This window comes from Pseudorca crassidens, unplaced genomic scaffold (assembly GCF_039906515.1).
Source record: "Pseudorca crassidens isolate mPseCra1 unplaced genomic scaffold, mPseCra1.hap1 Scaffold_50, whole genome shotgun sequence".
NCBI classification, from domain to species: Eukaryota; Metazoa; Chordata; class Mammalia; order Artiodactyla; family Delphinidae; genus Pseudorca; species Pseudorca crassidens.
Window position 1 is genome coordinate 3,278,477 of NW_027136302.1, and position 26,754 is coordinate 3,305,230.

The following is a 26,754-nucleotide window of genomic DNA, read 5'->3' on the forward strand; positions in this document are numbered from 1 at the left end:
GTATTACTGATATCTTATGATGTTTCTTTTTCTGTGTGACTTATTTCAGTTAGAATCATCATACCTGAATCCACTCATTGTGCTGCTAAGGGCCTGATGACATAGATTTCATTGCTGAGTGATATTGCTTTGTAAGTAAATACCACAACTTCATTATCCATTTTTCACTTTCTGCGATGTTGAACTTGTACTGTAAACGAGGTTCTTGTAAACAGAGGCGTCCCAAACTTTGGGGTGGCTGTGGCTTTTTGATTTTAATTTCCCTAAGCTATAGGACCATAAGTGGAAGTGCCCTAGGCTCTGTTGCTTTGTTTTTTAGATGTTTCAGGAAACACCATACACTTCTCCCGAGTGTCTGTTGGCAATTTACATCCCGCCCATCAGCATAACAAGGCTCCCAGTTCTCCATGGCCTGTCCTGCCTTTCTGGATTTTACACTTTTTTCAGATGGCCCTTTTGACCGGGGGGAAGTGAGACTTCATTGTAGTGCAGATTTCCTTTGCAAGCTTGCTTGGTTGGCCAAAAAGGGTGTATGCGTTTTTTCCTGAATATATTCAGGAAAAAATGCATACACCCTTTTTGGCCAAGTGCATCATTGTGGACGTTCTGCCTCTTTTCCTATGCTTTCAATGCAATTCCAGTCTACCTCCTGAAATCGGTCTCCTGCAATTTTGCCCCGCTTTCAAGTCCTCTTGGCAGCCTTACTTCAGTATATTTTTGGACGATAGCTGTCATTTATAACTCTGCAGGTTTGTGAATTACAGTGCCCCTGAGCTCCTTTCTTCAACTCGCTTTCTTGTGAGCTGGTCGCAACACCGCAGGATGGATTCAGGCCCTAATCTGGTTCCGGCACGGCACGCTGAGCCTTTGGTTAATTCCTCTTCCTGGTGGGAAATGAGAGTTAAATTTGCCCGTCCAGACACCTCCAGCTAGTCTCTCATTGGTTCTCACTATGCCTGTTCATCTTCCGCAGAAATTGCAAACTGGGCCAAACAGGAGGTTAAAGGGACTGACTCTCCAAGTCGGGAGAGTGTTAGTAAAGCGTCTGGAATGTTGCACCCGAGTACCAGGGTACGAAAACTGAGACATGTTTGAACACGTCTCCCCTTCACATGGTTGATCATACTCTGGGCTCCACATGCATGTTTTAGCTGAAGGAAGAATACCTTAAACCTGGAGAGTTGAGACCCGTGGAATGGGTACCATGCAATATGACTTCAAAGGGTCTTCATTTGCTCACCGAACCTCTCCAATCCTATCACTGCTGCGTTTATGCCCCTGTACACACGCTTGATTCTCTTTTGGAGACATAGCAATCCATAGGTTTTAAGATACTTACTAGTCAGGTACATAGTTAGGCGTTTAATATGGGGTGTTGAGTCCATTTCGTTGAGCAAGGAGTAGCTCTTGTCTATTCCATATATGGCTTAAGGAACTTTATCTGTGCTCATTTCAATCTCTGGTTTTATGCGGCACCCCAACTCACCTTTCCCCTTAAGCAAGCATAAGTTGGTTTTCTAAATTTGAGACCCTGTTCTGTTTTGGAATTCAGTTCCTGTGTAGCCAAGTTTACATTCCGTGTATTAGTGATATCTTATGATGTTTCTTTTTCTGTGTGACTTATGTCAGTTAGAATAATCATACCTGAATCCACTCATTATGCTGCTGAGGGCCTGATGACATAGATTTCATTGCTGAGTGATACTGCATTGTAGGTAAGTACCACAAGTTCTTTATCCATTTTTCACTTTCTGTGATATTGAACTTGTACGGTAAACGAGGTTCTTGTAAACAGAGGCGTCCCAAACTTTGGGGTGGCTGTGTCTTTTAGATTTTAATTTCCATAAGCTATAGGACCATAAGTGGAAGTGCCCTAGGCTCTGTTGCTTTGTTTTTTAGATGTTTCAGGAAACACCATACACTTCTCCCGAGTGTCTGTTGGCAATTTACATCCCGCCCATCAGCATAACAAGGCTCCCAGTTCTCCATGGCCTGTCCTGCCTTTCTGGATTTTACACTTTTTTCAGATGGCCCTTTTGACCAGGGGGAAGTGAGATTTCATTGTAGTGCAGATTTCCTTTGCAGGCTTGCTTGGTTGGCCAAAAAGGGCGTATGCGTTTTTTCCTGAATATATTCAGGAAAAAACGCATACGCCCTTTTTGGCCAAGTGCATCATTGTGGACGTTCTGCCTCTTTTCCTATGCTTTCAATGCAATTCCTGTCTACCTCCTGAAATCGGTTTCCTGCAATTCTGCCCCTCTTTCAAGTCCTCTTGGCAGCCTAACTTCAGTATATTTTTGGACGATAGCTGTCATTTATAACTCTGCAGGTTTGTAATTACAGTGCCCCTGAGCTCCTTTTTTCAACTCGCTTTCTTTTGAGCTGGCTGCAACACCGCAGGATGGCTTCAGGCCCTAATCTGGTTCCGGCACGGCACGCTGAGCCTTTGGTTATGTCCTCTTCCTGGTGGGAAATGAGAGTTAAATTTGCCCGTCCAGACACCTCCAGCTAGTCTCTCATTGGTTCTCGCTATGCCTGTTCATCTTCCGCAGAAATTGCAAACTGGGCCAAACAGGAGGTTAAAGGGACTGACTCTCCAAGTCGGGAGAGTGTCAGTAAAGCGTCTGGAATGTTGCACCCAAGTACCAGGGTACGAAAACTGAGACATATTTGAACACGTCTCCCGATCACATGGTTGATCATACTCTAGGTTCCACATGCATGTTTTAGCTGAAGGAAGAATACCTTAAACCTGGGTAGTTGAAACCCGTGGAATGGGTACCATGCAATATGACTTCAAAGGGTCTTCATTTGCTCACCGAACCTCTCCAATCCTATCACTGCTGCGTTTATGCCCCTGTACACATGCTTGATTCTCTTTCGGAGACATAGCAATCCATAGGTTTTAAGATACTTACTAGTCAGGTACATTCTTAGGCGTTTAATATGCGGTGTTGAGTCCATTTCGTTGAGCAAGGAGTAGCTCTTGTCTATTCCATATTTGGCTTAAGGAACTTTATCTGTGCTCATTTCAATCTCTGGTTTTATGCCGCAGCCCAACTCTCCTTTCCCCTTAAGCAAGCATAAGTTGGTTTTCTAAATTTGAGACCCTGTTCTGTTCTGTAATTCAGTTCCTGTGTAGCCAAGTTTACATTCCGTGTATTACTGATATCTTATGATGTTTCTTTTTCTGTGTGACTTATTTCAGTTAGAATCATCATACCTGAATCCACTCATTGTGCTGCTAAGGGCCTGATGACATAGATTTCATTGCTGAGTGATATTGCTTTGTAAGTAAATACCACAACTTCATTATCCATTTTTCACTTTCTGCGATGTTGAACTTGTACTGTAAACGAGGTTCTTGTAAACAGAGGCATCCCAAACTTTGGGGTGGCTGTGTCTTTTTGATTTTAATTTCCCTAAGCTATAGGACCATAAGTGGAAGTGCCCTAGGCTCTGTTGCTTTGTTTTTTAGATGTTTCAGGAAACACCATACACTTCTCCCGAGTGTCTGTTGGCAATTTACATCCCGCCCATCAGCATAACAAGGCTCCCAGTTCTCCATGGCCTGTCCTGCCTTTCTGGATTTTACACTTTTTTCAGATGGCCCTTTTGACCGGGGGGAAGTGAGACTTCATTGTAGTGCAGATTTCCTTTGCAAGCTTGCTTGGTTGGCCAAAAAGGGCGTATGCGTTTTTTCCTGAATATATTCAGGAAAAAATGCATACGCCCTTTTTGGCCAAGTGCATCATTGTGGACGTTCTGCCTCTTTTCCTATGCTTTCAATGCAATTCCAGTCTACCTCCTGAAATTGGTCTCCTGCAATTTTGCCCCGCTTTCAAGTCCTCTTGGCAGCCTTACTTCAGTATATTTTTGGACGATAGCTGTCATTTATAACTCTGCAGGTTTGTGAATTACAGTGCCCCTGAGCTCCTTTCTTCAACTCACTTTCTTGTGACCTAGCCGCAACACCGCAGGATGGCTTCAGGCCCTAATCTGGTTCCGGCACGGCACGCTGAGCCTTTGGTTAATTCCGCTTCCTGGTGGGAAATGAGAGTTAAATTTGCCCGTCCAGACACCTCCAGCTAGTCTCTCATTGGTTCTCACTATGCCTGTTCATCTTCCGCAGAAATTGCAAACTGGGCCAAACAGGAGGTTAAAGGGACTGACTCTCCAAGTCGGGAGAGTGTCAGTAAAGCGTCTGGAATGTTGCACCCGAGTACCAGCGTACGAAAACTGAGACATGTTTGAACACGTCTCCCGATCACATGGTTGATCATACTCTAGGTTCCACATGCATGTTTTAGCTGAAGGAAGAATACCTTAAACCTGGGTAGTTGAAACCCGTGGAATGGGTACCATGCAATATGACTTCAAAGGGTCTTCATTTGCTCACCGAACCTCTCCAATCCTATCACTGCTGCGTTTATGCCCCTGTACACATGCTTGATTCTCTTTCAGAGACATAGCAATCCATAGGTTTTAAGATACTTACTAGTCAGGTACATTCTTAGGCGTTTAATATGCGGTGTTGAGTCCATTTCGTTGAGCAAGGAGTAGCTCTTGTCTATTCCATATTTGGCTTAAGGAACTTTATCTGTGCTCATTTCAATCTCTGGTTTTATGCAGCACCCCAACTCTCCTTTCCCCTTAAGCAAGCATAAGTTGGTTTTCTAAATTTGAGACCCTGTTCTGTTCTGTAATTCAGTTCCTGTGTAGCCAAGTTTACATTCTGTGTATTACTGATATCTTATGATGTTTCTTTTTCTGTGTGACTTATTTCAGTTAGAATCATCATACCTGAATCCACTCATTGTGCTGTTAAGGGCCTGATGACATAGATTTCATTGCTGAGTGATATTGCTTTCTAAGTTAATACCACAACTTCTTTATCCATTTTTCACTTTCTGCGATGTTGAACTTGTACTGTAAACGAGGTTCTTGTAAACAGAGGCGTCCCAAACTTTGGGGTGGCTGTGTCTTTTTGATTTTAATTTCCCTAAACTATAGGACCATAAGTGGAAGTGCCCTAGGCTCTGTTGCTTTGTTTTTTAGATGTTTCAGGAAACACCATACACTTCTCCCGAGTGTCTGTTGGCAATTTACATCCCGCCCATCAGCATAACAAGGCTCCCAGTTCTCCATGGCCTGTCCTGCCTTTCTGGATTTTACACTTTTTTCAGATGGCCCTTTTGACCAGGGGGAAGGGAGACTTCATTGTAGTGCAGATTTCCTTTGCAGGCTTGCTTGGTTGGCCAAAAAGGGCGTATGCGTTTTTTCCTGAATATATTCAGGAAAAAACGCATACGCCCTTTTTGGCCAAGTGCATCATTGAGGACGTTCTGCCTCTTTTCCTATGCTTTCAATGCAATTCCAGTCTACCTCCTGAAATCGGTTTCCTGCAATTCTGCCCCGCTTTCAAGTCCTCTTGGCAGCCTTACTTCAGTATATTTTTGGACGATAGCTGTCATTTATAACTCTGCAGGATTGTGAATTACAGTGCCCCTGAGCTCCTTTCTTCAACTCGCTTTCTTTTGAGATGGACGCAACACCGCAGGATGGCTTCAGGCCCTAATCTGGTTCCGGCACGGCACGCTGAGCCTTTGGTTATTTCCTCTTCCTGGTGGGAAATGAGAGTTAAATTTGCCCGTCCAGACACCTCCAGCTAGTCTCTCATTGGTTCTCCCTATTCCTGTTCATCTTCCGCAGAAATTGCAAACTGGGCCAAACAGGAGATTAAAGGGACTGACTTTCCAAGTGGGGAGAGTGTTAGTAAAGCGTCTGGAATGTTGCACCCGAGTACCAGGGGAGGAAAACTGAGACATATTTGAACACGTCTCCCCTTCACATGGTTGATCATACTCTGGGCTCCACATGCATGTTTTAGCTGAAGGAAGAATACCTTAAACCTGGAGAGTTGAGACCCGTGGAATGGGTACCATGCAATATGACTTCAAAGGGTCTTCATTTGCTCACCGAACCTCTCCAATCCTATCACTGCTGCGTTTATGCCCCTGTACACACGCTTGATTCTCTTTTGGAGACATAGCAATCCATAGGTTTTAAGATACTTACTAGTCAGGTACATTGTTAGGCGTTTAATATGGGGTGTTGAGTCCATTTCGTTGAGCAAGGAGTAGCTCTTGTCTATTCCATATTTGGCTTAAGGAACTTTATCTGTGCTCATTTCAATCTCTGGTTTTATGCGGCACCCCAACTCACCTTTCCCCTTAAGCAAGCATAAGTTGGTTTTCTAAATTTGAGACCCTGTTCTGTTTTGGAATTCAGTTCCTGTGTAGCCAAGTTTACATTCCGTGTATTACTGATATCTTATGATGTTTCTATTTCTATGTGACTTATGTCAGTTAGAATCATCGTACCTGAATCCACTCATTATGCTGCTGAGGGCCTGATGACATAGATTTCATTGCTGAGTGATACTGCATTGTAGGTAAGTACCACAAGTTCTTTATCCATTTTTCACTTTCTGTGATATTGAACTTGTACGGTAAACGAGGTTCTTGTAAACAGAGGCGTCCCAAACTTTGGGGTGGCTGTGTCTTTTTGATTTTAATTTCCCTAAGCTATAGGACCATAAGTGGAAGTGCCCTAGGCTCTGTTGCTTTGTTTTTTAGATGTTTCAGGAAACACCATACACTTCTCCCGAGTGTCTGTTGGCAATTTACATCCCGCCCATCAGCATAACAAGGCTCCCAGTTCTCCATGGCCTGTCCTGCCTTTCTGGATTTTACACTTTTTTCAGATGGCCCTTTTGACCGGGGGGAAGTGAGACTTCATTGTAGTGCAGATTTCCTTTGCAAGTTTGCTTGGTTGGCCAAAAAGGGCGTATGCGTTTTTTCCTGAATATATTCAGGAAAAAACGCATATGCCCTTTTTGGCCAAGTGCATCATTGTGGACGTTCTGCCTCTTTTCCTATGCTTTCAATGCAATTCCAGTCTACCTCCTGAAATCGGTTTCCTGCAATTCTGCCCCGCTTTCAAGTCCTCTTGGCAGCCTTACTTCAGTATATTTTTGGACGACAGCTGTCATTTATAACTCTGCAGGATTGTGAATTACAGTGCCCCTGAGCTCCTTTCTTCAACTCGCTTTCTTTTGAGCTGGCCGCAACACTGCAGGATGGCTTCAGGCCCTAATCTGGTTCCGGCACGGCACGCTGAGCCTTTGGTTATTTCCTCTTCCTGGTGGGAAATGAGAGTTAAATTTGCCCGTCCAGACACGTCCAGCTAGTCTCTCATTGGTTCTCGCTATGCCTGTTCATCTTCCGCAGAAATTGCAAACTGGGCCAAACAGGAGGTTAAAGGCGCTGACTCTCCAAGTGGGGAGAGTGTTAGTAAAGCGTCTGGAATGTTGCACCCGAGTACCAGGGTACGAAAACTGAGACATGTTTGAACACGTCTCCCGATCACATGGTTGATCATACTCTAGGTTCCACATGCGTGTTTTAGCTTAAGGAAGAATACCTTAAACCTGGGTAGTTGAAACCCGTGGAATGGGTACCATGCAATATGACTTCAAAGGGTCTTCATTTGCTCACCGAACCTCTCCAATCCTATCCCTGCTGCGTTTATGCCCCTGTACACTTGCTTGATTCTCTTTCGGAGACATAGCAATCCATAGGTTTTAAGATACTTACTAGTCAGGTACATTCTTAGGCGTTTAATATGCGGTGTTGAGTCCATTTCGTTGAGCAAGGAGTAGCTCTTGTCTATTCCATATTTGGCTTAAGGAACTTTATCTGTGCTCATTTCAATCTCTGGTTTTATGCCGCACCCCAACTCTCCTTTCCCCTTAAGCAAGCATAAGTTGATTTTCTAAATTTGAGACCATGTTCTGTTCTGTAATTCAGTTCCTGTGTAGCCAAGTTTACATTCCGTGTATTACTGATATCTTATGATGTTTCTTTTTCTGTGTGACTTATTTCAGTTAGAATCATCATACCTGAATCCACTCATTGTGCTGCTAAGGGCCTGATGACATAGATTTCATTGCTGAGTGATATTGCTTTGTAAGTAAATACCACAACTTCATTATCCATTTTTCACTTTCTGCGATGTTGAACTTGTACTGTAAACGAGGTTCTTGTAAACAGAGGCGTCCCAAACTTTGGGGTGGCTGTGTCTTTTTGATTTTAATTTCCCTAAGCTATAGGACCATAAGTGGAAGTGCCCTAGGCTCTGTTGCTTTGTTTTTTAGGTGTTTCAGGAAACACCATACACTTCTCCCGAGTGTCTGTTGGCAATTTACATCCCGCCCATCAGCATAACAAGGCTCCCAGTTCTCCATGGCCTGTCCTGCCTTTCTGGATTTTACACTTTTTTCAGATGGCCCTTTTGACCGGGGGGAAGTGAGACTTCATTGTAGTGCAGATTTCCTTTGCAAGCTTGCTTGGTTGGCCAAAAAGGGCGTATGCGTTTTTTCCTGAATATATTCAGGAAAAAATGCATACACCCTTTTTGGCCAAGTGCATCATTGTGGACGTTCTGCCTCTTTTCCTATGCTTTCAATGCAATTCCAGTCTACATCCTGAAATCGGTCTCCTGCAATTCTGCCCCGCTTTCAAGTCCTCTTGGCAGCCTTACTTCAGTATATTTTTGGACGATAGCTGTCATTTATAACTCTGCAGGTTTGTGAATTACAGTGCCCCTGAGCTCCATTCTTCAACTCGCTTTCTTGTGAGCTGGCCGCAACACCGCAGGATGGCTTCAGGCCCTAATCTGGTTCTGGCACGGCACGCTGAGCCTTTGGTTAATTCCTCTTCCTGGTGGGAAATGAGAGTTAAATTTGCCCGTCCAGACACCTCCAGATAGTCTCTCATTGGTTCTCACTATGCCTGTTCATCTTCCGCAGAAATTGCAAACTGGGCCAAACAGGAGGTTAAAGGGACTGACTCTCCAAGTCGGGAGAGTGTCAGTAAAGCGTCTGGAATGTTGCACCCGAGTACCAGTGTACGAAAACTGAGACATGTTTGAACACGTCTCCCGATCACATGGTTGATCATACTCTAGGTTCCACATGCATGTTTTAGCTGAAGGAAGAATACCTTAAACCTGGGTAGTTGACACCCGTGGAATGGGTACCATGCAATATGACTTCAAAGGGTCTTCATTTGCTCACCGAACCTCTCCAATCCTATCCCTGCTGCGTTTATGCCCCTGTACACTTGCTTGATTCTCTTTCGGAGACATAGCAATCCATAGGTTTTAAGATACTTACAAGTCAGGTACATTCTTAGGCGTTTAATATGCGGTGTTGAGTCCATTTCGTTGAGCAAGGAGTAGCTCTTGTCTATTCCATATTTGGCTTAAGGAACTTTATCTGTGCTCATTTCAATCTCTGGTTTTATGCCGCACCCCAACTCTCCTTTCCCCTTAAGCAAGCATAAGTTGATTTTCTAAATTTGAGACCCTGTTCTGTTCTGTAATTCAGTTCCTGTGTAGCCAAGTTTACATTCCGTGTATTACTGATATCTTATGATGTTTCTTTTTCTGTGTGACTTATTTCAGTTAGAATCATCATACCTGAATCCACTCATTGTGCTGTTAAGGGCCTGATGACATAGATTTCATTGCTGAGTGATATTGCTTTGTAAGTTAATACCACAACTTCTTTATCCATTTTTCACTTTCTGCGATGTTGAACTTGTACTGTAAACGAGGTTCTTGTAAACAGAGGCGTCCCAAACTTTGGGGTGGCTGTGTCTTTTTGATTTTAATTTCCCTAAGCTATAGGACCATAAGTGGAAGTGCCCTAGGCTCTGTTGCTTTGTTTTTTAGATGTTTCAGGAAACACCATACACTTCTCCCGAGTGTCTGTTGGCAATTTACATCCCGCCCATCAGCATAACAAGGCTCCCAGTTCTCCATGGCCTGTCCTGCCTTTCTGGATTTTACACTTTTTTCAGATGGCCCTTTTGACCGGGGGGAAGTGAGACTTCATTGTAGTGCAGATTTCCTTTGCAGGCTTGCTTGGTTGGCCAAAAAGGGCGTATGCGTTTTTTCCTGAATATATTCAGGAAAACACGCATACGCCCTTTTTGGCCAAGTGCATCATTGTGGACGTTCTGCCTCTTTTCCTATGCTTTCAATGCAATTCCAGTCTACCTCCTGAAATCGGTTTCCTGCAATTCTGCCCCGCTTTCAAGTCCTCTTGGCAGCCTTACTTCAGTATATTTTTGGACGATAGCTGTCATTTATAACTCTGCAGGATTGTGAATTACAGTGCCCCTGAGCTCCTTTCTTCAACTCGCTTTCTTTTGAGCTGGCCGCAACACCGCAGGATGGCTTCAGGCCCTAATCTGGTTCCGGCACGGCACGCTGAGCCTTTGGTTATTTCCTCTTCCTGGTGGGAAATGAGAGTTAAATTTGCCCGTCCAGACACCTCCAGCTAGTCTCTCATTGGTTCTCCCTATTCCTGTTCATCTTCCGCAGAAATTGCAAACTGGGCCAAACAGGAGGTTAAAGGCGCTGACTCTCCAAGTGGGGAGAGTGTTAGTAAAGCGTCTGGAATGTTGCACCCGAGTACCAGGGGAGGAAAACTGAGACATATTTGAACACGTCTCCCCTTCACATGGTTGATCATACTCTGGGTTCCACATGCATGTTTTAGCTGAAGGAAGAATACCTTAAACCTGGAGAGTTGAGACCCGTGGAATGGGTACCATGCAATATGACTTCAAAGGGTCTTCATTTGCTCACCGAACCTCTCCAATCCTATCACTGCTGCGTTTATGCCCCTGTACACACGCTTGATTCTCTTTTGGAGACATAGCAATCCATAGGTTTTAAGATACTTACTAGTCAGGTACATTCTTAGGCGTTTAATATGGGGTGTTGAGTCCATTTCGTTGAGCAAGGAGTAGCTCTTGTCTATTCCATATTTGGCTTAAGGAACTTTATCTGTGCTCACTTCAATCTCTGGTTTTATGCGGCACCCCAACTCACCTTTCCCCTTAAGCAAGCATAAGTTGGTTTTCTAAATTTGAGACCCTGTTCTGTTTTGGAATTCAGTTCCTGTGTAGCCAAGTTTACATTCCGTGTATTAGTGATATCTTATGATGTTTCTTTTTCTGTGTGACTTATTTCAGTTAGAATCATCGTACCTGAATCCACTCATTATGCTTCTACGGGCCTGATGACATAGATTTCATTGGTGAGTGATACTGCATTGTATTTAAGTACCACAAGTTCTTTATCCATTTTTCACTTTCTGTGATATTGAACTTGTACGGTAAACGAGGTTCTTGTAAACAGAGGCGTCCCAAACTTTGGGGTGGCTGTGTCTTTTTGATTTTAATTTCCCTAAGCTATAGGACCATAAGTGGAAGTGCCCTAGGCTCTATTGCTTTGTTTTTTAGATGTTTCAGGAAACACCATACACTTCTCCCGAGTGTCTGTTGGCAATTTACATCCCGCCCATCAGCATAACAAGGCTCCCAGGTCTCCATGGCCTGTCCTGCCTTTCTGGATTTTACACTTTTTTCAGATGGCCCTTTTGACCGGGGGCAAGTGAGACTTCATTGTAGTGCAGATTTCCTTTGCAAGTTTGCTTGGTTGGCCAAAAAGGGCGTATGCGTTTTTTCCTGAATATATTCAGGAAAAAACGCATACGCCCTTTTTGGCCAAGTGCATCATTGTGGACGTTCTGCCTCTTTTCCTATGCTTTCAATGCAATTCCAGTCTACCTCCTGAAATCGGTTTCCTGCAATTCTGCCCCGCTTTCAAGTCCTCTTGGCAGCCTTACTTCAGTATATTTTTGGACGATAGCTGTCATTTATAACTCTGCAGGTTTGTGAATTACAGTGCCCCTGAGCTCCTTTCTTCAACTCACTTTCTTGTGACCTGGCCGCAACACCGCAGGATGGCTTCAGGCCCTAATCTGGTTCCGGCACAGCACTCTGAGCCTTTGGTTAATTCCTCTTCCTAGTGGGAAATGAGAGTTAAATTTGCCCGTCCAGACACCTCCAGCTAGGCTCTCATTGGTTCTCGCTATGCCTGTTCATCTTCCGCAGAAATTGCAAACTGGGCCAAACAGGAGGTTAAAGGGACTGAGTCTCCAAGTCGGGAGAGTGTCAGTTAAGCGTCTGGAATGTTGCACCCAAGTACCAGGGTACGAAGACTGAGACATATTTGAACACGTCTCCCGATCACATGGTTGATCATACTCTAGGTTCCACATGCATGTTTTAGCTGAAGGAAGAATACCTTAAACCTGGGTTGTTGAAACCCGTGGAATGGGTACCATGCAATATGACTTCAAAGGGTCTTCATTTGCTCACCGAACCTCTCCAATCCTACCACTGCTGCGTTTATGCCCCTGTACACACGCTTGATTCTCTTTCGGAGACATAGCAATCCATAGGTTTCAAGATACTTACTAGTCAGGTACATTCTTAGGCGTTTAATATGGGGTGTTGAGTCCATTTCGTTGAGCAAGGAGTAGCTTTTGTTTATTCCATATTTGGCTTAAGGAACTTTATCTGTGCTCATTTCAATCTCTGGTTTTATGCCACACCCCAACTCTCCTTTCCCCTTAAGCAAGCATAAGTTGGTTTTCTAAATTTGAGACCCTGTTCTGTTCTGTAATTCAGTTCCTGTGTAGCCAAGTTTACATTCCGTGTATTCCTGATATCTTATGATGTTTCTTTTTCTGTGTGACTTATTTCAGTTAGAATCATCATACCTGAATCCACGCATTGTGCTGCTAAGAACCTGATGACATAGATTTCATTGCTTAGTGATACTGCATTGTAAGTAAATACCACAACTTCATTATCCATTTTTCACTTTCTGCGATGTTGAACTTGTACTGTAAACGAGGTTCTTGTAAACAGAGGCGTCCCAAACTTTGGGGTGGCTGTGTCTTTTTGATTTTAATTTCCCTAAACTATAGGACCATAAGTGGAAGTGCCCTAGGCTCTGTTGCTTTGTTTTTTAGATGTTTCAGGAAACACCATACACTTCTCCCTAGTGTCTGTTGGCAATTTCCATCCCGCCCATCAGCATAACAAGGCTCCCAGTTCTCCATGGCCTGTCCTGCCTTTCTGGATTTTACACTTTTTTCAGATGGCCCTTTTGACCGGGGGGAAGTGAGATTTCATTGTAGTGCAGATTTCCTTTGCAGGCTTGCTTGGTTGGCCAAAAAGGGCGTATGCGTTTTTTCCTGAATATATTCAGGAAAAAATGCATACACCCTTTTGGGCCAAGTGCATCATTGTGGACGTTCTGCCTCTTTTCCTATGCTTTCAATGCAATTCCAGTCTACCTCCTGAAATCGGTCTCCTGCAATTTTGCCCCGCTTTCAAGTCCTCTTGCCAGCCTTACTTCAGTATATTTTTGGACGATAGCTGTCATTTATAACTCTGCAGGTTTGTGAATTACAGTGCCCCTGAGCTCCTTTCTTCAACTCGCTTTCCTGTGAGCTGGTCGCAACACCGCAGGATGGCTTCAGGCCCTAATCTGGTTCCGGCCCGGCACGCTGAGCCTTTGGTTAATTCCTCCTCCTGGTGGGAAATGAGAGTTAAATTTGCCCGTCCAGACACCTCCAGCTAGTCTCTCATTGGTTCTCACTATGCCTGTTCATCTTCCACAGAAATTGCAAACTGGGCCAAACAGGAGGTTAAAGGGACTGACTCTCCAAGTGGGGAGAGTGTTAGTAAAGCGTCTGGAATGTTGCACCCGAGTACCAGGGTACGAAAACTGAGACATATTTGAACACGTCTCCCCTTCACATGGTTGATCATACTCTGGGCTCCACATGCATGTTTTAGCTGAAGGAAGAATACCTTAAACCTGGGTAGTTGAAACCCATGGAATGGGTACCATGCAATATGACTTCAAAGGGTCTTCATTTGCTCACCGAACCGCTCCAATCCTATCACTGCTGCGTTTATGCCCCTGTACACACGCTTGATTCTCTTTTGGAGACATAGCAATACATAGGTTTTATGATACTTACTAGTCAGGTACATTCTTAGGCGTTTAATATGGGGTGTTGAGTCCATTTCGTTGAGCAAGGAGTAGCTCTTGTCTATTCCATATTTGGCTTAAGGAACTTTATCTGTGCTCATTTCAATCTCTGGTTTTATGCGGCACCCCAACTCACCTTTCCCCTTAAGCAAGTATAAGTTGGTTTTCTAAATTTGAGACCCTGTTCTGTCTTGGAATTCAGTTCCTGTGTAGCCAAGTTTACATTCCGTGTCTTAGTGATATCTTATGATGTTTCTTTTTCTGTGTGACTTATGTCAGTTAGAATCATCGTACCTGAATCCACTGATTATGCTGCTGAGTGCCTGATGACATAGATTTCATTGCTGAGTGAAACTGCATTGTAGGTAAGTACCACAAGTTCTTTATCCATTTTTCACTTTCTGTGATATTGAACTTGTACGGTAAACGAGGTTCTTGTAAACAGAGGCGTCCCAAACTTTGGGGTGGCTGTGTCTTTTTGATTTTAATTTCCCTAAGCTATAGGACCATAAGTGGAAGTGCCCTAGGCTCTGTTGCTTTGTTTTTTAGATGTTTCAGGAAACAGCATACACTTCTCCCGAGTGTCTGTTGGCAATTTACATCCCGCCCATCAGCATAACAAGGCTCCCAGTTCTCCATGGCCTGTCCTGCCTTTCTGGAGTTTACACTTTTTTCAGATGGCCCTTTTGACCGGGGGGAAGTGAGACTTCATTGTAGTGCAGATTTCCTTTGCAAGTTTGCTTGGTTGGCCAAAAAGGCCGTATGCGTTTTTTCCTGTATATATTCAGGAAAAAATGTATACGCCCTTTATGGCCAAGTGCATCATTGTGGACGTTCTGCCTCTTTTCCTATGCTTTCAATGCAATTCCAGTCTACCTCCTGAAATCGGTTTCCTGCAATTCTGCCCCGCTTTCAAGTCCTCTTGGCAGCCTTACTTCAGTATATTTTTGGACGATAGCTGTCATTTATAACTCTACAGGTTTGTGAATTACAGTGCCCCTGAGCTCCTTTCTTCAACTCACTTTCTTGTGACCTGGCCGCAACACCGCAGGATGGCTTCAGGCCCTAATCTGGTTCCGGCACAGCACTCTGAGCCTTTGGTTAATTCCTCTTCCTAGTGGGAAATGAGAGTTAAATTTGCCCGTCCAGACACCTCCAGCTAGTCTCTCATTGGTTCTCGCTATGCCTGTTCATCTTCCGCAGAAATTGCAAACTGGGCCAAACAGGAGGTTAAAGGGACTGAGTCTCCAAGTCGGGAGAGTGTCAGTTAAGCGTTTGGAATGTTGCACACAAGTACCAGGGTAGGAAGACTGAGACATGTTTGAACACGTCTCCCGATCACATGGTTGATCATACTCTAGGATCCACATGCATGTTTTAGCTGAAGGAAGAATACCTTAAACCTGGGTAGTTGAAACCCGTGGAATGGGTACCATGCAATATGATTTCAAAGGGTCTTCATTTGCTCACCGAACCTCTCCAATCCTATCACTGCTGCGTTTATGCCCCTGTACATATGCTTGATTCTCTTTCGGAGACATAGCAATCCATAGGTTTTAAGATACTTACTAGTCAGGTACATTCTTAGGCGTTTAATATGCGGTGTTGAGTCCATTTCGTTGAGCAAGGAGTAGCTCTTGTCTATTCCATATTTGGCTTAAGGAACTTTATCTGTGCTCATTTCAATCTCTGGTTTTATGTGGCACCCCAACTCACCTTTCCCCTTAAGCAAGTATAAGTTGGTTTTCTAAATTTGAGACCCTGTTCTGTTTTGGAATTCAGTTCCTGTGTAGCCAAGTTTACATTCCGTGTATTAGTGATATCTTATGATGTTTGTTTTTCTGTGTGACTTATGTCAGTTAGAATCATCGTACCTGAATCCACTCATTATGCTGCTGAGGGCCTGATGACATAGATTTCATTGCTGAGTGATACTGCATTGTAGGTAAGTACCACAAGTTCTTTATCCATTTTTCACTTTCTGTGATATTGAACTTGTACGGTAAACGAGGTTCTTGTAAACAGAGGCGTCCCAAACTTTGGGGTGGCTGTGTCTTTTTGATTTTAATTTCCCTAAGCTATAGGACCATAAGTGGAAGTGCCCTAGGCTCTGTTGCTTTGTTTTTTAGATGTTTCAGGAAACACCATACACTTCTCCAGAGTGTCTGTTGGCAATTTACATTCCGCCCATCAGCATAACAAGGCTCCCAGTTCTCCATGGCCTGTCCTGCCTTTCTGGATTTTACACTTTTTTCAGATGGCCCTTTTGACCGGGGGGAAGTGAGACTTCATTGTAGTGCAGATTTCCTTTGCAAGCTTGCTTGGTTGGCCAAAAAGGGCGTATGCGTTTTTTCCTGAATATATTCAGGAAAAAACGCATACGCCCTTTTTGGCCAAGTGTATCATTGTGGACGTTCTGCCTCTTTTCCTATGCTTTCAATGCAATTCCAGTCTACCTCCTGAAATCGGTTTCCTGCAATTCTGTCCCGCTTTCAAGTCCTCTTGGCAGCCTAACTTCAGTATATTTTTGGACGATAGCTGTCATTTATAACTCTGCAGGTTTGTAATTACAGTGCCCCTGAGCTCCTTTCTTCAACTCGCTTTCTTGTGAGCTGGCCGCAACACCGCAGGATGGCTTCAGGCCCTAATCTGGTTCCGGCACGGCACGCTGAGCCTTTGGTTATTTCCTCTTCCTGGTGGGAAATGAGAGTTAAATTTGCCCGTCCAGACACCTCCAGCTAGTCTCTCATTGGTTCTCCCTATTCCTGTTCATCTTCCACAGAAATTGCAAACTGGGCCAAACAGGTGGTTAAAGGCGCTGACTCTCCAAGTGGGGAGAGTGTTAGTAAAGCGTCTGGAATGTTGCACCCGAGTACCAGGGGAGGAAAACTGAGACATATTTGAACACGTCTCCCGATCACACGGTTGATCATACTCTGGGCTCCACATGCATGTTTTAGCTGAAGGAAGAATACCTTAAACCTGGAGAGTTGAGACCCGTGGAATGGGTACCATGCAATATGACTTCAAAGGGTCTTCATTTGCTCACCGAACCTCTCCAATCCTATCCCTGCTGCGTTTATGCCCCTGTACACACGCTTGATTCTCTTTTGGAGACATAGCAATCCATAGGTTTTAAGATACTTACTAGTGAGGTACATTCTTAGGCGTTTAATATGGGGTGCTGAGTCCATTTCGTTGAGCAAGGAGTAGCTCTTGTCTATTCCATATTTGGCTTAAGGAACTTTATCTGTGCTCATTTCAATCTCTGGTTTTATGCAGCACCCCAACTCACCTTTCCCCTTAAGCAAGCATAAGTTGGTTTTCTAAATTTGAGACCCTGTTCTGTTTTGGAATTCAGTTCCTGTGTAGCCAAGTTTACATTCCGTGTATTAGTGATATCTTATGATGTTTCTTTTTCTGTGTGACTTATTTCAGTTAGAATCATTGTCCCTGAATCCACTCATTGTGCTGTTAAGGGCCTGATGACATAGATTTCATTGCTGAGTGATACTGCATTGTACATAAGTACCACAAGTTCTTTATCCATTTTTCACTTTCTGTGATATTGAACTTGTATGGTAAATGAGGTTCTTGTAAACAGAGGCGTCCCAAACTTTGGGGTGGCTGTGTCTTTTTGATTTTAATTTCCCTAAGCTATAGGACCATAAGTGGAAGTGCCCTAGGCTCTGTTGCTTTGTGTTTTAGATGTTTCAGGAAACAGCATACACTTCTCCCGAGTGTCTGTTGGCAATTTACATCCCGCCCATCAGCATAACAAGGCTCCCAGTTCTCCATGGCCTGTCCTGCCTTTCTGGATTTTACACTTTTTTCAGATGGCCCTTTTGACCGGGGGGAAGTGAGACTTCATTGTAGTGCAGATTTCCTTTGCAAGTTTGCTTGGTTGGCCAAAAAGGGCGTATGCGTTTTTTCCTGAATATATTCAGGAAAAAACGCATACGCCCTTTTTGGCCAAGTGCATCATTGTGGACGTTCTGCCTCTTTTCCTATGCTTTCAATGCAATTCCAGTCTACCTCCTGAAATCGGTTTCCTGCAATTCTGCCCCGCTTTCAAGTCCTCTTGGCAGCCTTACTTCAGTATATTTTTGGACGATAGCTGTCATTTATAACTCTGCAGGTTTGTGAATTACAGTGCCCCTGAGCTCCTTTCTTCAACTCACTTTCTTGTGAGCTGGCCGCAACACCGCAGGATGGCTTCAGGCCCTAATCTGGTTCCGGCACGGCACGCTGAGCCTTTGGTTAATTCCTCTTCCTGGTGGGAAATGAGAGTTAAATTTGCCCGTCCAGACACCTCCAGCTAGTCTCTCATTGGTTCTCACTATGCCTGTTCATCTTCCGCAGAAATTGCAAACTGGGCCAAACAGGAGGTTAAAGGGACTGACTCTCCAAGTCGGGAGAGTGTCAGTAAAGCGTCTGGAATGTTGCACCCGAGTACCAGGGTACGAAAACTGAGACATGTTTGAACACGTCTCCCGATCACATGGTTGATCATACTCTAGGTTCCACATGCATGTTTTAGCTGAAGGAAGAATACCTTAAACCTGGGTAGTTGAAACCCGTGGAATGGGTACCATGCAATATGACTTCAAAGGGTCTTCATTTGCTCACCGAACCTCTCCAATCCTATCACTGCTGCGTTTATGCCCCTGTACACATGCTTGATTCTCTTTCAGAGACATAGCAATCCATAGGTTTTAAGATACTTACTAGTCAGGTACATTCTTAGGCGTTTAATATGCGGTGTTGAGTCCATTTCGTTGAGCAAGGAGTAGCTCTTGTCTATTCCATATTTGGCTTAAGGAACTTTATCTGTGCTCATTTCAATCTCTGGTTTTATGCAGCACCCCAACTCACCTTTACCCTTAAGCAAGCATAAGTTGGTTTTCTAAATTTGAGACCCTGTTCTCTTTTGGAATTCAGTTCCTGTGTAGCCAAGTTTACATTCCGTGTATTACTGATATCTTATGGTGTTTCTTTTTCTGTGTGACTTATTTCAGTTAGAATCATCATACCTGAATCCACTCATTGTGCTGTTAACGGCCTGATGACATAGATTTCATTGCTGAGTGATATTGCTTTGTAAGTTAATACCACAACTTCTTTATCCATTTTTCACTTTCTGCGATGTTGAACTTGTACTGTAAACGAGGTTCTTGTAAACAGAGGCGTCCCAAACTTTGGGGTGGCTGTGTCTTTTTGATTTTAATTTCCCTAAGCTATAGGACCATAAGTGGAAGTGCCCTAGGCTCTGTTGCTTTGTTTTTTAGATGTTTCAGGAAACACCATACACTTCTCCCGAGTGTCTGTTGGCAATTTACATCCCGCCCATCAGCATAACAAGGCTCCCAGTTCTCCATGGCCTGTCCTGCCTTTCTGGATTTTACACTTTTTTCAGATGGCCCTTTTGACCGGGGGGAAGTGAGACTTCATTGTAGTGCAGATTTCCTTTGCAAGCTTGCTTGGTTGGCCAAAAAGGGCGTATGCGTTTTTTCCTGAATATATTCAGGAAAAAACGCATACGCCCTTTTTGGCCAAGTGTATCATTGTGGACGTTCTGCCTCTTTTCCTATGCTTTCAATGCAATTCCAGTCTACCTCCTGAAATCGGTTTCCTGCAATTCTGCCCCGCTTTCAAGTCCTCTTGGCAGCCTAACTTCAGTATATTTTTGGACGATAGCTGTCATTTATAACTCTGCAGGTTTGTAATTACAGTGCCCCTGAGCTCCTTTCTTCAACTCGCTTTCTTGTGACCTGGCCGCAACACCGCAGGATGGCTTCAGGCCCTAATCTGGTTCCGGCACGGCACGCTGAGCCTTTGGTTATGTCCTCTTCCTGGTGGGAAATGAGAGTTAAATTTGCCCGTCCAGACACCTCCAGCTAGTCTCTCATTGGTTCTCCCTATTCCTGTTCATCTTCCACAGAAATTGCAAACTGGGCCAAACAGGTGGTTAAAGGCGTTGACTCTCCAAGTGGGGAGAGTGTTAGTAAAGCGTCTGGAATGTTGCACCCGAGTACCAGGGTACGAAAACTGAGACATATTTGAACACGTCTCCCGATCACATGGTTGATCATACTCTAGGTTCCACATGCATGTTTTAGCTGAAGGAAGAATACCTTAAACCTGGGTAGTTGAAACCCATGGAATGGGTACCATGCAATATGACTTCAAAGGGTCTTCATTTGCTCACCGAACCTCTCCAATCCTATCACTGCTGCGTTTATGCCCCTGTACACACGCTTGATTCTCTTTTGGAGACATAGCAATACATAGGTTTTATGATACTTACTAGTCAGGTACATTCTTAGGCATTTAATATGGGGTGTTGAGTCCATTTCGTTGAGCAAGGAGTAGCTCTTGTCTATTCCATATTTGGCTTAAGGAACTTTATCTGTGCTCATTTCAATCTCTGGTTTTATGCAGCACCCCAACTCACCTTTCCACTTAAGCAAGCATAAGTTGGTTTTCTAAATTTGAGACCCTGTTCTGTTCTGTAATTCAGTTCCTGTGTAGCCAAGTTTACATTCCGTGTATTAGTGATATCTTATGATGTTTCTTTTTCTGTGTGACTTATTTCAGTTAGAATCATCGTACCTGAATCCACTCATTATGCTTCTACGGGCCTGATGACCTAGATTTCATTGCTGAGTGATACTGCATTGTACGTAAGTACAATAAGTTCTTTATCCATTTTTCACTTTCTGTGATATTGAACTTGTACGGTAAACGAGGTTCTTGTAAACAGAGGCGTCCCAAACTTTGGGGTGGCTGTGTCTTTTTGATTTTAATTTCCCTAAGCTATAGGACCATAAGTGGAAGTGCCCTAGGCTCTGTTGCTTTGTTTTTTAGATGTTTCAGGAAGCACCATACACTTCTCCCGAGTGTCTGTTGGCAATTTACATCTCGCCTATCAGCATAACAAGGCTCCCAGTTCTCCATGGCCTGTCCTGCCTTTCTGGATTTTACACTTTTTTCAGATGGCCCTTTTGACCGGGGGGAAGTGAGACTTCATTGTAGTGCAGATTTCGTTTGCAAGCTTGCTTGGTTGGCCAAAAAGGGCGTATGCGTTTTTTCCTGAATATATTCAGGAAAAAACGCATACGCCCTTTTTGGCCAAGTGCATCATTGTGGACGTTCTGCCTCTTTTCCTATGCTTTCAATGCAATTCCAGTCTACCTCCTGAAATCGGTTTCCTGCAATTCTGCCCCGCTTTCAAGTCCTCTTGGCAGCCTTACTTCAGTATATTTTTGGACGATAGCTGTCATTTATAACTCTGCAGGTTTGTGAATTACAGTGCCCCTGAGCTCCTTTCTTCAACTCACTTTCTTGTGACCTGGCCCCAACACCGCAGGATGGCTTCAGGCCCTAATCTGGTTCCGGCACAGCACTCTGAGCCTTTGGTTAATTCCTCTTCCTAGTGGGAAATGAGAGTTAAATTTGCCCGTCCAGACACCTCCAGCTAGTCTCTTATTGTTTCTCGCTATGCCTGTTCATCTTCCGCAGAAATTGCAAACTGGGCCAAACAGGAGGTTAAAGGGACTGACTCTCCAAGTCGGGAGAGTGTCAGTAAAGCGTCTGGAATGTTGCACCCAAGTACCAGGGTACGAAAACTGAGACATATTTGAACACGTCTCCCGATCACATGGTTGATCATACTCTAGGTTCCACATGCATGTTTTAGCTGAAGGAAGAATACCTTAAACCTGGGTAGTTGAAACCCGTGGAATGGGTACCATGCAATATGACTTCAAAGGGTCTTCATTTGCTCACCGAACCTCTCCAATCCTATCACTGCTGCGTTTATGCCCCTGTACACATGCTTGATTCTCTTTCGGAGACATAGCAATCCATAGGTTTTAAGATACTTACTAGTCAGGTACATTCTTAGGTGTTTAATATGCGGTGTTGAGTCCATTTCGTTGAGCAAGGAGTAGCTCTTGTCTATTCCATATTTGGCTTAAGGAACTTTATCTGTGCTCATTTCAATCTCTGGTTTTATGCCGCACCCCAACTCTCCTTTCTCCTTAAGCAAGCATAAGTTGGTTTTCTAAATTTGAGACCCTGTTCTGTTCTGTAATTCAGTTCCTGTGTAGCCAAGTTTACATTCCGTGTATTACTGATATCTTATGATGTTTCTTTTTCTGTGTAACTTATTTCAGTTAGAATCATCGTACCTGAATCCACTCATTATGCTGCTACGGGCCTGATGACATAGATTTCATTGCTGAGTGATACTGCATTGTACGTAAGTACAATAAGTTCTTTATCCATTTTTCACTTTCTGTGATATTGAACTTGTACGGTAAACGAGGTTCTTGTAAACAGAGGCGTCCCAAACTTTGGGGTGGCTGTGTCTTTTTGATTTTAATTTCCCTAAGCTATAGGACCATAAGTGGAAGTGCCCTAGGCTCTGTTGCTTTGTTTTTTAGATGTTTCAGGAAGCACCATACACTTCTCCAGAGTGTCTGTTGGCAATTTACATCCCGCCTATCAGCATAACAAGGCTCCCAGTTCTCCATGGCCTGTCCTGCCTTTCTGGATTTTACACTTTTTTCAGATGGCCCTTTTGACCGGGGGGAAGTGAGACTTCATTGTAGTGCAGATTTCCTTTGCAAGCTTGCTTGGTTGGCCAAGAAGGGCGTATGCGGTTTTCCTGAATATATTCAGGAAAAAACGCATACGCCCTTTTTGGCCAAGTGCATCATTGTGGACGTTCTGCCTCTTTTCCTATGCTTACAATGCAATTCCAGTCTACCTCCTGAAATCGGTTTCCTGCAATTCTGCCCCGCTTTCAAGTCCTCTTGGCAGCCTTACTTCAGTATATTTTTGGACGATAGCTGTCATTTATAACTCTGCAGGTTTGTGAATTACAGTGCCCCTGAGCTCCTTTCTTCAACTCACTTTCTTGTGACCTGGCCACAACACCGCAGGATGGCTTCAGGCCCTAATCTGGTTCCGGCACAGCACTCTGAGCCTTTGGTTAATTCCTCTTCCTAGTGGGAAATGAGAGTTAAATTTGCCCGTCCAGACACCTCTAGCTAGTCTCTTATTGTTTCTCGCTATGCCTGTTCATCTTCCGCAGAAATTGCAAACTGGGCCAAACAGGAGGTTAAAGGGACTGACTCTCCTTGTCGGGAGAGTGTCAGTAAATCGTCTGGAATGTTGCACCCAAGTACCAGGGTACGAAAACTTAGACATATTTGAACACGTCTCCCGATCACATGGTTTATCATACTCTAGGTTCCACATGCATGTTTTAGCTGAAGGAAGAATACCTTAAATCTGGGTAGTTGAAACCCGTGGAATGGGAACCATGCAATATGACTTCAAAGGGTCTTCATTTGCTCACCAAACCTCTCCAATCCTATCACTGCTGCGTTTATGTCCCTGTACACATGCTTGATTCTCTTTTGGAGACATAGCAATCCATAGGTTTTAAGATACTTACTAGTCAGGTACATTCTTAGGCGTTTAATATGCGGTGTTGGGTCCATTTCATTGAGCAAGGAGTAGCTCTTGTCTATTCCATATTTGGCTTAAGGAACTTTATCTGTGCTCATTTCAATCTCTGGTTTTATGCAGCACCCCAACTCACCTTTCCACTTAAGCAAGCATAAGTTGGTTTTCTAAATTTGAGACCCTGTTCTGTTCTGTAATTCAGTTCCTGTGTAGCCAAGTTTACATTCCGTGTATTAGTGATATCTTATGATGTTTCTTTTTCTGTGTAACTTATTTCAGTTAGAATCATCGTACCTGAATCCACTCATTATGCTTCTACGGGCCTGATGACCTAGATTTCATTGCTGAGTGATACTGCATTGTACGTAAGTACAATAAGTTCTTTATCCATTTTTCACTTTCTGTGATATTGAACTTGTACGGTAAACGAGGTTCTTGTAAACAGAGGCGTCCCAAACTTTGGGGTGGCTGTGTCTTTTTGATTTTAATTTCCCTAAGCTATAGGACCATAAGTGGAAGTGCCCTAGGCTCTGTTGCTTTGTGTTTTAGATGTTTCAGGAAACACCATACACTTCTCCAGAGTGTCTGTTGGCAATTTACATCCCGCCCATCAGCATAACAAGGCTCCCAGTTCTCCATGGCCTGTCCTGCCTTTCTGGATTTTACACTTTTTTCAGATGGCCCATTTGACCGGGGGGAATTGAGACTTCATTGTAGTGCAGATTTCCTTTGCAAGCTTGCTTGGTTGGCCAAAAAGGGCGTATGCGTTTTTTCCTGAATATATTCAGGAAAAAACGCATACGCCCTTTTTGGCCAAGTGCATCATTGTGGACGTTCTGCCTCTTTTCCTATGCTTTCAATGCAATTCCAGTCTACCTCCTGAAATCGGTTTCCTGCAATTCTGCCCCGCTTTCAAGTCCTCTTGGCAGCCTTACTTCAGTATATTTTTGGACGATAGCTGTCATTTATAACTCTGCAGGTTTGTGAATTACAGTGCCCCTGAGCTCCTTTCTTCAACTCGCTTTCTTGTGACCTGGCCGCAACACCGCAGGATGGATTCAGGCCCTAATCTTGTTCCGGCACGGCATGCTGAGCCTTTGGTTATTTCCTCTTCCTGGTGGGAAATGAGAGTTAAATTTACCCGTCCAGACACCTCCAGCTAGGCTCTCATTGGTTCTCCCTATTCCTGTTCATCTTCCGCAGAAATTGCAAACTTGGCCAAACAGGAGGTTAAAGGCGCTGACTCTCCAAGTGGGGAGAGTGTTAGTAAAGCATCTGGAATGTTGCACCCGAGTACCAGGGGAGGAAAACTGAGACATATTTGAACATGTCTCCCCTTCACACGGTTGATCATACTCTGGGCTCCACATGCATGTTTTAGCTGAAGGAAGAATACCTTAAACCTGGAGAGTTGAGACCCGTGGAATGGGTACCATGCAATATGACTTCAAAGGGTCTTCATTTGCTCACCGAACCTCTCCAATCCTATCCCTGCTGCATTTATGCCCCTGTACACACGCTTGATTCTCTTTCGGAGACATAGCAATCCATAGGTTTTAAGATACTTACTAGTCAGGTACATTCTTAGGCGTTTAATATGGGGTGTTGAGTCCATTTCGTTGAGCAAGGAGTAGCTCTTGTCTATTCCATATTTGGCTTAAGGAACTTTATCTGTGCTCATTTCAATCTCTGGTTTTATGCAGCACCCCAACTCACCTTTCCACTTAAGCAAGCATAAGTTGGTTTTCTAAATTTGAGACCCTGTTCTGTTTTGGAATTCAGTTCCTGTGTAGCCAAGTTTACATTCCGTGTATTAGTGATATCTTATGATGTTTCTTTTTCTGTGTGACTTATTTCAGTTAGAATCATCGTACCTGAATCCACTCATTATACTGCTATGGGCCTGATGACATAGATTTCATTGCTGAGTGATACTGCATTGTACATAAGTACCACAAGTTCTTTATCCATTTTTCACTTTCTGTGATATTGAACTTGTATGGTAAATGAGGTTCTTGTAAACAGAGGCGTCCCAAACTTTGGGGTGGCTGTGTCTTTTTGATTTTAATTTCCCTAAGCTATAGGACCATAAGTGGAAGTGCCCTAGGCTCTGTTGCTTTGTGTTTTAGATGTTTCAGGAAACAGCATACACTTCTCCCGAGTGTCTGTTGGCAATTTACATCCCGCCCATCAGCATAACAAGGCTCCCAGTTCTCCATGGCCTGTCCTGCCTTTCTGGATTTTACACTTTTTTCAGATGGCCCTTTTGACCGGGGGGAAGTGAGACTTCATTGTAGTGCAGATTTCCTTTGCAAGTTTGCTTGGTTGGCCAAAAAGGGCGTATGCGTTTTTTCCTGAATATATTCAGGAAAAAACGCATACGCCCTTTTTGGCCAAGTGCGTCATTGTGGACGTTCTGCCTCTTTTCCTATGCTTTCAATGCAATTCCAGTCTACCTCCTAAAGTCGGTCTCCTGCAATTCTGCCCCGCTTTCAAGTCCTCTTGGCAGCCTTACTTCAGTATATTTTTGGACGATAGCTGTCATTTATAACTCTGCAGGTTTGTGAATTACAGTGCCCCTGAGCTCCTTTCTTCAACTCGCTTTCTTGTGACCTGGCCGCAACACCGCAGGATGGCTTCAGGCCCTAATCTGGTTCCGGCCCGGCACGCTGAGCCTTTGGTTATTTCCTCTTCCTCGTGAGAAATGAGAGTTAAATTTGCCCGTCCAGACACCTCCAGCTAGTCTCTCATTGGTTCTCCCTATTCCTGTTCATCTTCCGCAGAAATTGCAAACTGGGCCAAACAGGAGGTTAAAGGCGCTGACTCTCCAAGTGGGGAGAGTGTTAGTAAAGCGTCTGGAATGTTGCACCCGAGTACCAGGGGAGGAAAACTGAGATATATTTGAACATGTCTCCCCTTCACATGGTTGATCATACTCTGGGCTCCACATGCATGTTTTAGCTGAAGGAAGAATACCTTAAACCTGGAGAGTTGAGACCCGTGGAATGGGTACCATGCAATATGACTTCAAAGGGTCTTCATTTGCTCAACGAACCTCTCCAATCCTATCACTGCTGCGTTTATGCCCCTGTACACATGCTTGATTCTCTTTCGGAGACATAGCAATCCATAGGTTTTAAGATACTTACTAGTCAGGTACATTCTTAGGCGTTTAATATGCGGTGTTGAGTCCATTTCGTTGAGCAAGGAGTAGCTCTTGTCTATTCCATATTTGGCTTAAGGAACTTTATCTGTGCTCATTTCAATCTCTGGTTTTATGCAGCACCC